Source organism: Aegilops tauschii, chromosome 2 (assembly GCF_002575655.3).
Source record: "Aegilops tauschii subsp. strangulata cultivar AL8/78 chromosome 2, Aet v6.0, whole genome shotgun sequence".
In the NCBI taxonomy this organism is placed as follows: domain Eukaryota; kingdom Viridiplantae; phylum Streptophyta; class Magnoliopsida; order Poales; family Poaceae; genus Aegilops; species Aegilops tauschii.
In genome coordinates, this window is record NC_053036.3 from 571,198,272 (window position 1) to 571,215,610 (window position 17,339).

The following is a 17,339-nucleotide window of genomic DNA, read 5'->3' on the forward strand; positions in this document are numbered from 1 at the left end:
GTCCAATGAAAATCTTTTGTGACAATACTGGTGCAATTGCCTTGGCAAAGGAATCCAGATTTCACAAGAGGACCAAGCACATGAAGAGACGCTTCAATTCCATCCGGGACCAAGTCTAGGTGGGAGACATAGAGATTTGCAAGATACATACGGATCTGAATATTGCAGACACGTTGACTAAGCCTCTTCCACGAGCAAAACATGATCAGCACCAAAACTCCATGGGTGTTAGAATCATTACTGTGTAATCTAGATTATTGACTCTAGTGCAAGTGGGAGGCTGAAGGAAATATGCCCTAGAGGCAATAATAAAGTTATTATTTATTTCCTCATATCATGATAAATGTTTATTATTCATGCTATAATTGTATTAACCGGAAACATAATACATGTGTGAATACATGGACAAACATAGTGTCACTAGTATGCCTCTACTTGACTAGCTCGTTAATCGAAGATGGTTGAGTTTCCTAGCCATGGACATGAGTTGTCATTTGATTAACGGGGTCACATCATTAGGAGAATGATGTGATTGACTTGACCCATTCCGTTAGCTTAGCACTTGATCGTTTAGTATGTTATTATTGCTTTCTTCATGACTTATACATGTTCCTATGACTATGAGATTATGCAACTCCCGTTTAACGGAGGAACACTTTGTGTGCTACCAAACGTCACAACGTAACTGGGTGATTATAAAGGTGCTCTATAGGTGTCTCCGAAGGTACTTGTTGAGTTGGCGTATTTCGAGATTAGGATTTGTCACTCCGATTGTCGGAGAGGTATCTCTGGGCCCTCTCGGTAATGCACATCACTATAAGCCTTGCAAGCAATGTGACTAATGAGTTAGTTGCGGGATGAAGCATTACGGAACGAGTAAAGAGACTTGCCGGTAATGAGATTGAACTAGGTATTGAGATACCGATGATCGAATCTCGGGCAAGTAACATACCGATGACAAAGGGAACAATGTATGTTGTTATGCGGTTTGACCGATAAAGATCTTCGTAGAATATGTAGGAGCCAATATGAGCATCTAGGTTCCACTATTGGTTATTGACGGAGACGTGTCTCGGTCATGTCTACATAGTTCTCGAACCCGTAGGGTCCGCATGCTTAAAGTTTGGTGACGATCGGTATTATGAGTTTTTATGTTTTGATGTACCGAAGGTAGTTCGGAGTCCCGGATATGATCACGTACAGGACGAGGAGTCTCGAAATGGTCGAGACATAAAGATCGATATATTGGACGACTATATTCGGACACCAGAAGTGTTCCGAGTGGTTTCGGAGAAAGCCGGAGTACCGGGGGGTTACCGGAACCCCCCGGGGAGTTAATTGGGCCTCATGGGCCTTAGTGGGAGAAGAGGAGGGGCGGCTAGGGCAGCCGCGCGCCCCTCCCCCTCTAGTCCGAATTGGACAAGGAGGGGGGGCGGCGCCCCCTTTTTCCTTCTCCTCCTCTCTCCCTTCCTTCCCTCTCCTACTCCAATAAGGAAAAGGAGGAGTCCCCCCTTGGCGCGCCCTCCTCCTGGCCGGCCGCCTCCCCCTTGATCCTTTATATACGGGGGCAGGGGGCACCTCTAGACACACAAGTTGATCTATTGATCTATTCCAGCCGTGTGCGGTGCCCCCCTCCACCATATTCCACCTCGGTCATATCGTAGCGGTGCTTAGGAGAAGCCCTGCGTCGGTAGCAACATCATCACCGTCATCACGCCGTCGTGCTGACGGAACTCTCCCGTAAAGCTCTGCTGGATCGAAGTTCGCGGGACGTCATCGAGCTGAACGTGTGCTGAACTCGGAGGTGCCGTACGTTCGGTGCTTGGATCGGTCGGATTGTGAAGACGTACGACTACATCAACCGTGTTGTGCTAACGCTTCCGCTTTCGGTCTACGAGGGTACGTGGACAACACTCTCCCCTCTCGTTGCTATGCATCACCATGATCCTGCGTGTGCGTAGATTTTTTTTTGAAATTACTACATTCCCCAACAGGAGTACCTGGGGGGGTAGCAATGCAGTCAGGTGTTGCGGTGGGCCCTCCTACGATTGTGGAAGCGTGGTGGCAGGCACAGGCACCCGGCACGCGGCTCCGGGGTGTGCCCCCTCACGGGCGTCGCTGCGTGTGCCACATGCCGCGCAGCTGTTGGTCAGCACTTGACGGCGGCCACCGTTAGGCGGGGACATTGCCGACGGCCGCCCCCGTCGGCATAGATGTACGGACACCGTCGGGATAGGATCTATGCCGACGGCCTCCCGGGCTACGCCGATGGATATGTTGCCGACGGCCCTATGCCGACGGGGGCCGTCGGCATAGGCCTGTCCCGACAAGAATCAGGGCTATGCCGACGGCCAGGGCCATCGGCATAGGGCGCGATTTTGGTAGTGAAGGATGGGGGAAACGAGTAGCAGTGTTGCACAGATGTTGTGAAGACCACATGGTCGATATCCTTCTCCTATGCCCTCCACTCCAGTGGGTGGTGAGCCTGAGGAGGAGGAGGGGGAGGATGCGCGGTGGGAGGAGGAGGAGGAGGAGGATGAACCACTGCTGATTGTTTGTCAGGATCCACATGGTGGGCATGGACCCTCGCGGGTGGGAGCTGATGAGGAGGAGGGCAAGCAGGGGTTTGCCTATCACCACTACGGTGACTATAGTGTCGCCGTGTGGGCCTTCAAAGCTGCCTAGGCAACCATATGTGCATAAACACGTAGTGAGTAAACCAGTTGGAAACAAGTAAGCAGTTCTATCAAATCTTAAGAATTACTAGCTAGTTTTCCTCACCTAGAATATTTCATACAGAATGACTTAGCTTACTGTGTAGGAGCTTCACATATGTTGGAGAGACGCCTCCACCATGCCCGTCGAGCGGCATCATTGGTCTTCGGTGTAAGTTCTATTACCCTACTTGGTCACTTTGCGGAACAATACCAGGAAAGCCAGCTTGGTCGTGGGAGCACTATAAACATGCTCCGAATTTCCTGGACACAAAAAGTGGGTGTACGGCAACGCCACCATACCTCTGACATACCATGAAGTCAATACTAAATGCTTGAAAATTGTTGTACTCTTGACTTTATTCTTTATGCATGTATGCATGATTGTATGATTTCTTTACTTGCGCCGAGGGCAAGCAAGATCACACAAATGTGGTCGTGGAGAATATTGTCAAGATGATTGTCCACGACATGCACTAAGAGGATGCATCATGTGCGTGATCAAGTATCACGCGGAACAGTGTGTATTTATACCTCCTCTCCCATGCTCTAGCCGTTGGAATCTAGCACACCTCGAGAGAGATTTCTTTAACCCCAGGGAGCAACCCCTACACGGGGGGAAGGGGGCTCCGGGGTCACAACAATGGCATGAATATGAGTGAGTTTTAACCCCTAAAGTGAGGTGGCAAATAGTATATGATGCTGGCTTGATCCCCACACATAAACAATCACCTCAACACAGTCGATGTCCATCACCACTGTCCCATTATCACCTGTGATATTAGGCCACTTATACAACAAGACGAGCTACAATCACCTAATTAATGCTTTCCCTTTAGATGCTTATTGCATTTTAAATCGTAGCTCGTGTACGTGTTAATCTCATGATGACATATACACCTTTCCTCCCATTTTAAATTCAGGCACATAGAGCAAATGAGTTACATCCCGAGTTCATCATCGATGAAGAGCTGATCGGGGAGCAAAGGAAACTCTCTGGAAAATTTATATCTAGAAAGAGAAGATGAAAGGTTTTGGATTATTAGCAAAGGTACTTATCTTATTACTCAGCTAGGCACTTACAAACCTATTTATTTACAAGTTCCACATGGGTCTGGTCAGGAAGACTCGGAATCATTCTCACGGCCACCCCACACGGGAGCGGCTTCTCAACGGGTGAGTAACGCGTAAGAACTTGCCCTTGGGAGGGGAACAACAACTGAAAACGGTTGCTAATATCCCGTAGGCTGAGGAGCAAAAGGATAAATCCGCCCAAGGAGGGGCTTGCGTCTGATTAGCTAGTTGGTGAGGTAATAGCTTATCAAGGCGATGATCAGTAGCTGGTCCGAGAGGATGATCAGCCACACTGGGACTGAGACACGGCCCAGACTCCCATGCACAAACTACAAGTTCGGATTCAACATCTAGAATTTAAATTTGCTCTTTTGCAGGAAGATGATATATTTCATAATGGTTGAGCCTGTGGATCTATTGTGATCTGTAAGCACGGAAATGCCAACCCACCACGACTAGTGAAATGCGAAAGGATCTTTTTTTTGTCGTGAGACTGTTCTCATCTCTATTATTCGGTATATACGATTTCACTGCTTTGGAGATTTGTACCTGACAAAGATATCTACTTGTATAGTCCTCACGCGTGGTATATCCGCTAGATGATTTGACACTACACACTGGGTTGGGTGTTGTAATCAATCACGCGGGTTAAGTGCTTGTGTCAGTGAGAAGTACTAGCCCACACTCAGTGGAGTAAATAGTATAAAACTACTATAATTTAGGTTAGGATTTCAAAAAACTATCAATTCTTTTTTCACTCATAACTACCAAGTCAAAAAAACCAAAACGCTCGTTGCCAGCAATTTAAGCCGTTTTCTGACAAGGCAGTTCCACTCCTAAACATTCCGTTTGTTTTGTTCGACCGTCAACTTCCATGTGTGATCCACATGTAAGTTCTCTCTTCTTCCCCTTATCTTTTCTTCTCTCCCTTCTCCTCCTGACGAAGGCCCGAGCTCCACCATCGCACCTCCACCACCGACCGCATGTTAAGCCAGGGCCGACCGTGGGAAGGAGCACCGCACAGAGGAGCAGCTGCCACCCATGAATGGGCCGCCGCCAACCGCGCCCAGGAGCATGGGCTGACGCCATCCTTGCGCCATGGTTGAGCCTATGGATCTATTGTGATCTTGAGCACGGGAAGGACCCAATGTGTTTTTCTAAAAAGTTGCTGAGACCTGGTTGTTTTTTTCAAATTTGATATGGATCCGATTGCTTTTAAAAAACGTTTACAAGGACCCAATTACTTTATTAAAATTTTCATTAGATTATGAGAAAGAGACACTGACATTTGTGCTTCACATGTTAGTTAACGGTCAAACAAATGGTTATCTTATATCTGTCATAATCACGATCAATTGTAAAGCATGGGGTGATTTGAGTTTTTTGAAAAGCCGACCTCGGACTTGATAGTTATCAACGAAAAAGAACTGGTAGTCTTTTGAAACCCTAATCTGAACTGTACTTAGTTTTATGCTTTTTACTCCACTCAGTGTGATGTTCGTCTGGCCGGTATGATTGTTGTAAGAAAAAAGAAGAAGCAGCAACATAGTTTTTTTTTTTCTTCAGACTTCATATTTCTCTCAAGGATAGAAATGACCAGCCCACAGCATACACCCACTGCCACACATGGCCCACACATAAATCAGCCCGCTCGACTGCGCCACCATATTACCTGTTTCTGAGTCATGCTGGTGCCATCCCGCGTCTACATCTTTTTTTTGAACACAGTACAGGCGCAAGCGCTCATATACACGTGCATACACTCATCTCTATGAACGCACACACGCACACCCTACCCCTATGAGCACCTCCGAAAGACTGAGCTGGCATATCATCTTGAAATTTACGAAGTCGCCGTAGGCACCTCGTCGTCGACGGGACCGTCTCCTCCCACTGAATGCGCATCACCGGAAATCCTAAAATAATCCAGAAATAAATGCGAGCACCAGAACTTGAACCCTGATGGGCTGGGAATACCACAGTCCCTCTAACATCCAAGCGGTTGGTTCGCCCGCGTCTACGTCTTTGCATCGTTGCCATCAGGTGTGTGTGTGACACTGGAACACCTCCTCTCACGCGCGTCCAGATCCTGTCACCCCGTCCGCCATTGCGCCACCAATGGCGCTAGTGCGAGAGCGGTGACCCAGCCTACCGCGGCGTGCGGAAGAGCGCGCGCCCCTCTGCGTGGCCGTCCACTGCGCGTTCGCGCCCTTCAGGTGTTCGAGGGAATGCCCGGCCGGAGAACCCGCCCAGGGTGCACGAGCGGGTGGCTGTCGCGCAAGCAGCTACATCAGCAATCTCCATCTCAATGTCCTGTTGAGTGACGGACTGATGTCATGGGCCCTGGCGTCTCACGCAGTTCAGGTCCGAGCTGGTCAGACACAGAGGTAAAGGGACTGGTAGGTATCTCACATGTTGCTTCCCTTCCTGGCCAGATTACCCATGTCTACAGACAAGCAAATGCGTTTGTTTGGTTATGGTTCCTACTACGTTCGGATTTTGGAACTATATCATACACAGGATGGTAATCTGGAAAATTCTAGGGATACAAAGGTGTGCATTTTGGGGATCGAAACCATAAACTTGCCGCCTCAGCTCTATCGTAGATTTGGGGAATTTTGGGTTGTACTAGCTTGGGAGATTTTGCATTGTTTCCCCTACTCCATGTGCCAAAAATGGTCTCTCTCTCTCTCTCTCTCTCTCTCTCTCTCTCTCTCTACATACGAACTGAAATGAGTGAACAAATGCACCAAAATGTGTCTATGTTCATTCAAATAGCCTAGCACCATATGCAGTATATAATTATCTGGAACTACCAAGGCTAGCGCTAGCATGTCCCTTTGTGATGTTTGTTCTGTACTGCTTGTACCATTTGTCTAATATGTGACATATGATGTATTAGGTGTTTAGCGCGTCCACGGATTCCACGCTGCTATAGACTAATGCTCATTACTCTCTGTTCTCTAGACACTCAATTTCCATGGAAGTGCTCTGTAGTTGGTATGTAAACATCATGAGCTAATATGTTTTACATGGCTGACAGCTATGTTATGTTTCATTAGTAAAGAGTAGTGCATTGCACAGTCAGCACAACCAAATACACGGTTAATTAATGCAACTGTGGAGCCAAGGCTTGACCCAAGGGCTTCCATAGTTCCACCTCTGTGCAGACCCGCTTCGAGCTACCAAGTGGGGCCTGCGCGTCAGCTGAATGATCCTAGTTTTACTTGGTAAGTTAGCTTCTTTTGGTGCATAGTTTGACTCTCTCTCCCATTTTCTGCCTGCCTAGCTTTCTGCCTTCCGAGCTGCTTCCTTTTGATGCATTATTGCTCTCCTTTCCTCTGAATCCATCTGTTTGGTTTCTCCCTTGCTCCTGCCATTGCTGGGCTACTAGGCGTGTGGGGAGATGACGGGATTGCTTGGCACGGTGATTGATGCAGCAATAGGATGGCTGGTGCAAAGCACCCTTGAGAGCTTCTTCACTGGGCAGATGGAAGCCTGGACTCGTGAAATCGGGATTGCTGAAGATGTGGAGAAGCTCAAATTGCAGATGAGGTATGTGGAGATGGTTCTTGCTGCTGCCAAGGGAAGGAGGATTGACAACATGCCTCTGGCCCAGTCACTAGATGATCTCAGAGATCTGCTTTATGACTCAGAGGACGTGATGGATGAGCTTGATTACTACCGACTCGAGCAACAGATAAAAGGTGTTTCACTTGTCTCTCCTGCTCCATGTTTCTTGCTTTCAGCTTATGTTATATTGGTGTGATTGTTAGCGCTGCTCGGCTTATAGTTTAATATGCAACCAAAACAGCTGAATATCGTAGGCACCGCCCCTCAGATTATCTCTTGCTTCACTGTGATATTTTTTCAATGATTCAACTTTTTCTTTCCTAGGCGAAAGGTAGAGGAGTCTTTACCTTATGAAACTTCTTATAACTATTTGCAGTTACATGATAATATCTTCTTTTGTTTGAGTGGTTTTAATTTGCTTGTCCCTAAATAACCAAGAGTTCCTTATGCAGGAAAAGATTGTAGTACTCTCAGTGACAGTGGCGCTAATCCTGAGGGAAGCTATGTGTCCTCATCCAGTCCATCTTCTGTTTTTGAATTCGTATACAAAGCCACAAGCCAAATAACTAGTTGGGCCTTGTCCGGCAGAAAAAGGAAACGTGAAGAGGACCAGCCAGCTCATAGCACCATGCTACCTCTTGAGATTAAACATGACATTTCTAAGAGGATCAATGTAATAGTGGATAAATTATGCACTATAGGCAATTCTGTGCAGAGAGTTCTCCAAGTCGATATCTCATGTCCCATTGCAACATCAAGTGAGAGCCAGAATACTGCTAGGAATCCTCGCATGACAACTTCTGTTCCAATTGAATCTAAGGTGTACGGGAGGGATGCAGAGAGAGATAAGATAATAAAGCTGCTGATAAACGGGAAATCTAGTGATCTCAATGTTTTGCCATTAGTTGGCGTCATTGGTGGTGTTGGGAAGACGACACTTGCCAGGTTTGTATACCATGATCAAAGAATTATAGATCATTTTGATCTTCAAATTTGAGTTTGTGTGTCCACTGACTTTAATGAAGTGAGGCTAACAAGTAACACGTGAGATCCTAGAGCATGTGTGTGAAGATAGACAAGAGTATGAAAAAGTTAGCAATCCAGATGTGCTGCAGAACATCCTTTTGAAATATATTAGATACAAAAGATTTCTTCTCGTATTGGACGATATGTGGGAAGAAAAAGACAGGATTGGATGGATTAATTTGCTGGCTCTGTTGAGAAATAATCAAGCAATCGGCTGCATGATTTTAGCAACAACAAGAAGGAAATCAGTCGCAAAAATGATAAGAACAATGGCTGATGTTAAAGTTAATGGTCTGGATAGCAAGAACTTCTGGCTCTTCTTCAGAGCTTGTGCATTTGGTGATGCGAGTTACGAGGGCAGTCCTAGTTTACAATCTATTGGGAAAGAGATTGCCAAAGCACTAAAGGGCTGCCCATTGGCTGCACGAAGTGTTGGTGCACTTCTAAAAACAGATCGTAGATATCAGCATTGGGTGACAGTTCGGGACAAATGGAAATCTCTTGAAGTTGCTGATGATATTTTACCCATCTTGAAGCTCAGTTATGATTATCTACCGGTTCACCTTCAGCGTTGTTTCTTGTACTGCTCTTTGTTTCCAGAGGACTACCGGTTTTCTTGCAGAAAATTGGTTCGTGCTTGGATATCACAAAATTTTGTGCAGTGCAAAGGCCCTACCATGAGACTGGAGGAAACAGGGCAGAAATATTTTGGTAGATTAGTTGATTTGGGCTTTTTCCAGAAGGAAGGCTCGTACCATGTTATGCATGATCTAATGCATGAATTGGCAGGGAGGGTTTCATCAAACGAGTGTGCTACTATAGATGGATTGAAATCTGAGGCAATTCAACCAAGTGTTCGCCATTTGTCAATCATAACTACTGCTTTTGATACAGATAAATGTGGCAGTTTTCCCATTGAGAAGTTTGACAAAATACTTCAGAAGTCTGGGCCTTTGCAAAAATTGAGGACCTTGATGTTGTTTGGGAGAAGCAGCATAAATTTATTAGGGTCCTTGCGTATTTTATGCAAGAATGCAAAATATATACGGTTCCTAAGAATTTATGTGACATATGCTGACATCAGCTCTATACACAGTTCGTTAAATCCCTGCCATCTTCGCTATCTTGAATTTATTTGTGTGCGCACGAAGAATATTGCAGTATATGGAGTCTACAACAACACTGTGTTTCCTCAAGCATTGACAAGATTTTATCACCTTCAAGTATTGAATGCGGGTATTTCATTTTCAGGCAATCTTGCTTTGCCTTCTGATATGCATAATCTCGTTAATTTGCGATGTCTTATTTCTCATGAGAAAGTGCAGCATGCAATAGCTAGTGTTGGCAACATGACCTCTCTCCGGGAACTAAGTTTCAAGGTTCAAAATGTTGGCAGCTTTGAGATAGGACAACTTCAGTCCATGAATGAGCTTGTATATCTTGAAATTTCTCAACTTCAAAATGTGAAGACAAAAGAAGAGGCTAGTGGGGCCAGACTGTTAGACAAAGAGTATCTAGAATTTTTGTCCTTATCATGGGAGGATAGCAGTACGAACCTTGAGCATGACACTGCAAAAGATGTGCTTGAAGGTCTTCAACCACGTCAGAACCTGAAACTGTTAAAAATATCTGGATATGGCGGTGCTACCTCGCCAACCTGGCTTTCCAGTACTTTGTCAATTACCTCACTGCAGGTACTTCATCTAGAGAAGTGCAGGGAATGGCAAGTTCTCACATCTCTGGAAATGCTTCCTTCCCTTAGGAAGCTGACACTGATCAGGATGTTGAATTTAATGGAAATCTCAGTTCCTTCCTTGGAAGAGTTGATTTTGATTGATCTGCCAAAATTGGAAAAATGTATTGGTTCTTATGGAATGGAATTGACCTCCCATCCAAGGGTTTTGATGATCAAGAACTGCCCTCAACTGAATGAGTTCTCTCTTTTTCAGAGTTACTCTTCTTTTGACGCTGAGCAGAAGTCATGGTTTCCATCTCTCAGGAAGCTCACCATCATGCGTTGTCCTCATATAATGTAGTGATCTTGTTCTCCCTAATTTTTCCTGTTTGGTACATTTACAATATATTAGGCACTTACTTTGATGAATGATGTTGCAGTAACTGGGAAATCCTTCCACTAAAAGAAATGGGGGCGCTCAAGGAGTTGGAGTTGATGGACCTGCATGTTGTGAGAGAATTGACAGTCCGTTCTCTGGAGAAGTTGGTGTTGATTAAAATGGCAAGCCTGGGAGTTTGCAACAGCCTAAAGACCTCTCCACCTCTGCATATTTTGCCTTCCCGAAGAGATGAAAATAAATGGCGATCTAGTCTGTGTAGACTCACCATCCATGATTGCCCTTCTATGATGGTGTCACATCCTCGTCGGCCTTGTGCCTTAATTTCTGAGTTGTCCGTCAGGGGAGTTCCGACACTCCCAACAATGAGGATGAATCAGAGACGGTTCAAAATCGAATCTAATGAGTCCAGTGTGTTGCATGGACGTGTCTTACCATTTCATATTCTTAGGGGCATAACAACGTTGCAGATAGAAAATTGTCCAAACCTGGTCTCTCTTTCAAGTAAAGCTTTCAGCCAGCTCATTGCTTTAGTTCGTTTACGTATACACAACTGTCCTAACCTGACCATGTCAAACATTATGTCAGAGGTTTCCCTCGAAAAAAGGAAAGAAAAATCATGCAGTTTTTTCCTCCCATCTCTCAAATCGCTCAGTATTAGGACATGCGGCATAACAGGGAGGTGGTTAACTCAAATGCTTGCACATTTGCTGTCCCTTGAGGAGCTGAAATTAACTGAATGTCCACAGATAAAGTTTCTATCAATCAGTCAACCTACAGAAACGGAAGGAACCAGCAGTTTGGCTTCAGCAGTGATGATCTCGGCCCAAGATGAACATGAATTGAAACTGCCATATAATCTGCAATGCTCTCTCAAGAAGTTATGGATTCAGATGAGCCTGGATATGGAGTTCTGTGGGGGTAGCAGAGGTCTCACGGGATTCACCTCTCTTACTGAGCTAGTCCTTGATCGTTGCCCCAAGCTGGTTTCATTGTTGGTGGGTGAAACGAAAGATGATGGTATCATGGAAGTTGGATTACTCCCACCATCACTTGAAGAACTTTGGATCCATACTTTCCCAGAAAACCTGCAGTCTTTCAGTCCTGAAGGCATTCGCTCCCTCAAAAGGTTAATTCTGATACATGCACCGCGTTTGAAGTCTGCACTGTTGCATTCCTGTACAGGCCTAGAGGAGCTGCGAATCACGGGGTGTGCCCAGCTGGCTGTACTGGACAGCTTGCAGTTCCTCACCTCCCTTCGAAGCTTGGATATCAAGATGAACCCCGAGCTGTCCTCTGAATGGGATCTCAAACTGCAGGAGCAAGAACAGGGTGGCAATCAAATTCAGCTGCTTCCTCCGTCACTTGACAAACTTGTGATAATGGCTCTCACGGACAGCTTCCAATCTCATCTTCTGCCCTGCCTCCCCTCCATCACTGTATTAAAAATACATAGAAGTCCAGAATTGACGTCCCTACAGCTGAGATGCTGCACGACACTGAAAGAGTTGGAAATTGAAGAGTGTGTCTCGCTTGCATCAGTCGAGGGCTTCCAGTTCATTAGAAACCTGACATCCCTGAAAGTATCTGGCTCTCCTGGCGTAGCTTCCTGGTCGGAGCTTGTGTCGCACCAGCAAGGGGCCTCTGAGATCTGGTCTGGACTGGAAACTCTTTGGATTAGTGACGCATCTGTCCTTTGCATGCCCTTCTGCAAACAGCTGACATCTTTAAGACACCTACAGTTTGGCTATTGGGGTCGTAAACAAGGAGAGAGTGTAGTGAGCCTAACAGAAGAACAAGAGAAAGCGTTACAGCTTCTAACCTCACTCCAAGAACTTAAATTTTTGAGATGCCCGGAACTCTCATCACTTCCTGCAAACCTACATAGGCTGACCTCCCTCAAGACATTATCTATCATGCACTGTAAGAGCATCACAAGGCTGCCAGACATGGGCCTCCCAACTTCACTCAGGTGCCTTAAGTTATACAATTGCAGTGAGGAGCTAGGCATACAGTGCAGAATTGCAGCAACGGAGAAGCTAACGGTCATGATTGATCATCAGGATGTGAATTAATCACCAGTATCTACTTCTAAGGTACACTTTCGGGGCATTTTGCCTATATAATTAGTTTACATGCTCACCCTCTTGCTAAAAGCAATTCATCTCTCTGCAGACTGCAGCCACCCGAGATGTTGTACATATTTCCGCGCTCTCTGTCACCGATGCATTTGTGCAAGTGGCATATATATACCCATTTGGCTTTCCACAAGCTACTCTAGCTGCATGATGGATGGACCCAGGAAACCATGTTGAAAGTACCAACTCTTTTTGTTTATCAGGGGCATTATGAATTTTCGCACATTCTTGTGTCTTTGCTGGCTGGCTATGAGCTATGCTGTAGCAAGCCTTACCATATGGTATGTTTTTCGCTTTTAGTTTTATATCCTGGTTAGATTTGTTAGTGGCTCAGTGCTGTAGTTGTTGGTGATATTATTTGCTGAAGCATTGTTATTTTGGTAGTTGCTCAAGCATTGTTATTTTTTGCCAGGTTTGTTATTCAGTAAAATCGGCAGCGGACCGCTGGATCCCAACCTCACATAGGAAGCTATCATGTTAAATGTGTGATGGCTACACATTAGTTTGCTGGTTGCCTGGCCCTACCATTTCTGGTATGTCCAGTTTATTGTTTGTTTATCGTTGCCGTAACTAACACTTGAGTGCACCTTCTCTGTTTCATCAGTCATACCTTATTGTAGAGGCGTGTGTTTGCCTGATTTTAAATGTTGATCACATGTTTCAGCTCTCAACATGTTATATCGTAGTGAAAAAGAAAAGAAAGAAAGTGTGTTGTAAAAACAAATAAAATTGTAAGTATTTATTATGAATCTTACACCACTCACCCTTCTGTTAACACCTGCGTCCTGTAACTCTATAAGCAGAATAGAATTACAGTGCCGTACGCAGATCAGATCGTACAAAAATCATCACACGTGTAGCAGAACCCCAAGCAGAATCAAGTAGGAGCTTATTTGGTTATTGTTTCACATTTGTTAATCTGGTGCCTGCGACACACATCTAATCTAAGTAGGATGAATTTACTGATGAGCCGCTAATCATGGTGTCAGGTGTGCTGGTGTGGATTGGCAGTTGAGCCATGTCCAAGAACATCTGAAGACAGTACAGTAATCAAATCAGTCGGTGACAATCTGTGACGAAAACTGGAGGCTGAAGTCGAAGGTGGGGTGGACTGTTATACGAACTGCAGCCTAGCAAATACGAGTATGTTCGAACTCTGAACTCCATGGAGTTTCATGGCATTAATTCAAGAGCAAATTAATGAAGATCAATAGCGAGTGAAGTTGTATTGGCAGTTTGGCACGCCATCATTAATTTGCAAACGCACCGTCTCGTTTTGCTTCCTCCATCACCTGATCGGCTCACGACCTCCATCTCCTCCTCTGCTGCCTCCAGGCAGCAGCAGATCGATCGTCGAGAGCCTCCTCACTTATCAGCAGCAGATCGATCGTCGAGAGCCTCCTCACCGAACAAAGCTCGATCAAGGGAGGCCTGGACGCCCGAAAGCTGGCCAGGCTCGACGGCAGGGAGGCTCGATTGGTCACGAGGTGAGGACGGTTGAGGTCGCTGAGCTGAAACTGCAGGCATGTACAGCCCTCCCATTTACTGTTTGAAGGGACGTACTCTTCTAGGAGTAGTGCTGAAGAACACCTAGTAGAATGCTACGTACCCTTGCGGGTGGGAAGGCGATGCTGTTGCTAGGTGCGTCGGACTGTAGCGGGCAATGAAGTGTTGTGGCCTGTGCATAAACATCATGCCACCATGATAAATTCTCTCACACTATTACTATCTGATTCATAAGGACATCGTTTGCATTGTTTGTTCATCAGTTTTTTTAATTCAAACAGGGCACTTGAATGTTTGAAGTCATCGGCACTTGGAATCTTCGGCCAACCAGGGCTAACTGATTAGTGACGACTGATGAGATGACCGCACATTTTGCTTGCTTGATGGCAGGCGCTACCACTTCAGGTACGCTCTGTTCATTGCTTTGTTTATCATCACCTCAACACAATGCCGGTGCACAGTTCTTGATTCATTTTGCGTACCTTATCCTACATTCATGTATTGTATATGTTTTTTCTAGCTTCCGACCAAATTATATCATAGTGAAAGACCGTACATATTTCAAAATTTCTGAAGCATGAAACATGCATCTAACCTAAGTAGGATGAATTTGCTAACCTCTGAATCACTGTGATGGTGTCAGGTGTGGTGTCAATCGGGCCATGTCCAAGAAAAGCTGAGGACGGTAACGATGTCCGACGAAAAGTTTAGGCTGAAGTGCAACATTAGCCTGGGCAGGGTCGCTGACAATCACCTGTGTCACATCCTACTGAGGACCAGACTTGTATATCGAAGAAACCACAAATCTAGTACAGAGATAAGCTCTGTTCATTGCCTTGTTTATCATCACAAATATGGAAAGTTGGAATCTTCGGTCAACCAGGGCTAACTGATTGGTAATGACTGATGAGATGACCACACATTTTGCTTGATGGCAGGCGCTACCACTTCAGGTACGCTCTGTTCATTGCCTTGTTTATCATCACCCTCACCACGACTCCAGTGCACAGTTCTTGATTCATTTTGCGTACTTTACCCTACATTCATATTGTATATGGTGGATGTTTTTTCTAGCTTCCGACCAAATTATCTCGTTGTGAAAGATCATACATATTTCAGAATTTCTGAAGCAGGAAACATGCATCTACTAACCTAAGTAGGATGAATTTACTGACCGCCGAATCGCTGTGATGGTGTCAGATGTGGTGGCAATCGGGCCATGTCCAAGAAAAGCTGAGGATTGTACAGCAATCAGGGGGGCGACGATGTCCAACGAGAACTGTAGGCTGAAGTCCAACAGCGGCCTGGGCAGGGTCGCTGAGACGCTGACAATGACCTGCATCACATCCTACTGAAGACCAGACTTGTAAATCAAAGAAATCACAAATCTAGTACAGAGATAAGCTCTTGATGTGGAGACCCTTCGATTAATTGGGGAATTTTCTGCAGTTGCTAAGGAAATATACAGGGATTTGATAGTTCAGTACATTCGATATATAAGCACTCACTCACATGCAGGCACTTATATAGTGAGTTACAGCCGCGGTAAATAATTGATTGATGAAAGTAAACAGTGATTAAGCGGGGCAAAAGTAATACTAGTTTAGTCATTGGTCCCGATCCACCGTTTATCTCATCATTGTCAACCTCCACTGTAGGATCTTCTTAACTATAGCTGAACCGGTATACCACAGTTAACTGAATAACATGACACTTGCAGAATAGGATTCAGCTGACAGTACCTCCCTTGAAGAACATACTACTTGAGTACTTGACCTCAAGTACTATAATGAAGCGGGAACTATGCTTTGATGGTGCTTGCAAAGAAGTTGGGGAACACCCATTTCATGAAGTTTGCATGTTTCCAAGTGGGGTCTTCTGGTTTGAGATTTTCCCACTCCACTAGTCACTGAGTGCTAGGGGCTCAGTCTTGATTCTGTCATCTTCACCCACTGAAGGTAGATCTGAGTTGGGTACTGCATGTGTGCCGAATTGCTTCAGTTGACTGACATGAAACATAGGGTGAATGCCCCCATTCAGAGGGAGCTGCAATTTACAAGCCCCGCTGTCAATTCTCTAAAATTTTGTAGGCCATAAAACTTGGTAGCGAGCTTGATGTCTTGTCTTGCCCTAAAAGTTGTCATTATGTATGGTTGCATTTTGAGATACTAGACCATATGTATTCTCAAGCACTGGTTAAACAAAACAAAAGTATAGAAAAAAGAAACATAAATCTTTCTGAACAGAAGCAGAACGAGATTTTCGGATGTTAGTCATGCAGAAATGAAAAGTTCGAAGGCTGCGAAAAATCTCATTTGTCATTCGTATGTAGCCGACCCAGCTTAGCGCGCTACACTTGTAGTCCAACGTAATCCTATCCACTAAAACCTAATCCATCGTACTGCCTTGATCCTCGCCCCTATGATCGACTTCAAGGCTTCCACTCCTATCCTCCACGCATGCTCACGAGCGATCTTCTCTTCGGCGTGTGCCATTGCACAACTTTGTTGGTTTTGGTTATGTTGTATTTTTCTGTATGCTCTAGAGATTTTCGAGTTCTAGCACCTTTGTATTTCATGCCCACCATATAGTTAACTTAGTATTCGTTTTCGACTATATCCGCTTACACATTTGCTTTCTGAATTTCCATGGTGGTGGCAGTTTCCACTGAAAAAAGACGGAAACAACTCAGTTTCGTTCATTTTCGTTTTGCTTCCAACCCCTACGTGCTTGAGTTGAATATATGTCCTTACATTTCCACTGCTATATAATCAAATGGAAGATTTCCCTGCCACCAAGGATAAGGACAGTGACAGTGACACACAAGCTTGTGCTTTGTAGGCATCACCCGATCGGACTTTTCCAATTACCATTTTTTTCTTTGCGGGGTTCCAATTACCATTTTGAGCGACAGTCGATCGGTTGCTCCTGCCAGATCCAGTAAACCTAATTAATCCCGAGCGACCCGTTTTTGCACGATGGAGGAGCTAGCGGTGACTGTAGAGCAAATATGCATGGTAGGTGCGGTTCATTTGTGTCCACCCAACGACGGCACTCTTATTTTCGTTGAGAACACCAAAGGAGACAAATTAGTACTTATACGTCTCTGGTTTATCGTGAACTTTTTTCTTGCGATGGTACTTTCCGTTATATAGAGTAGTTAATAGTTTGAAAGTTCCTACCGTGCGCTCGATCAACTTACGTGACATGCCACTGGTTGTAGTGGCTGTAAAGAT

At 45.2% G+C, this 17,339-nt stretch overlaps 1 pseudogene; it reads left to right on the top strand.

Moving 5' to 3' along the window:
• The first annotated feature begins 7,074 nt into the window (after window positions 1–7,074).
• On the top strand, window positions 7,075–15,559 carry LOC109765099 (uncharacterized; annotated as a pseudogene).
• The last annotated feature ends 1,780 nt before the right edge of the window (window positions 15,560–17,339 follow it).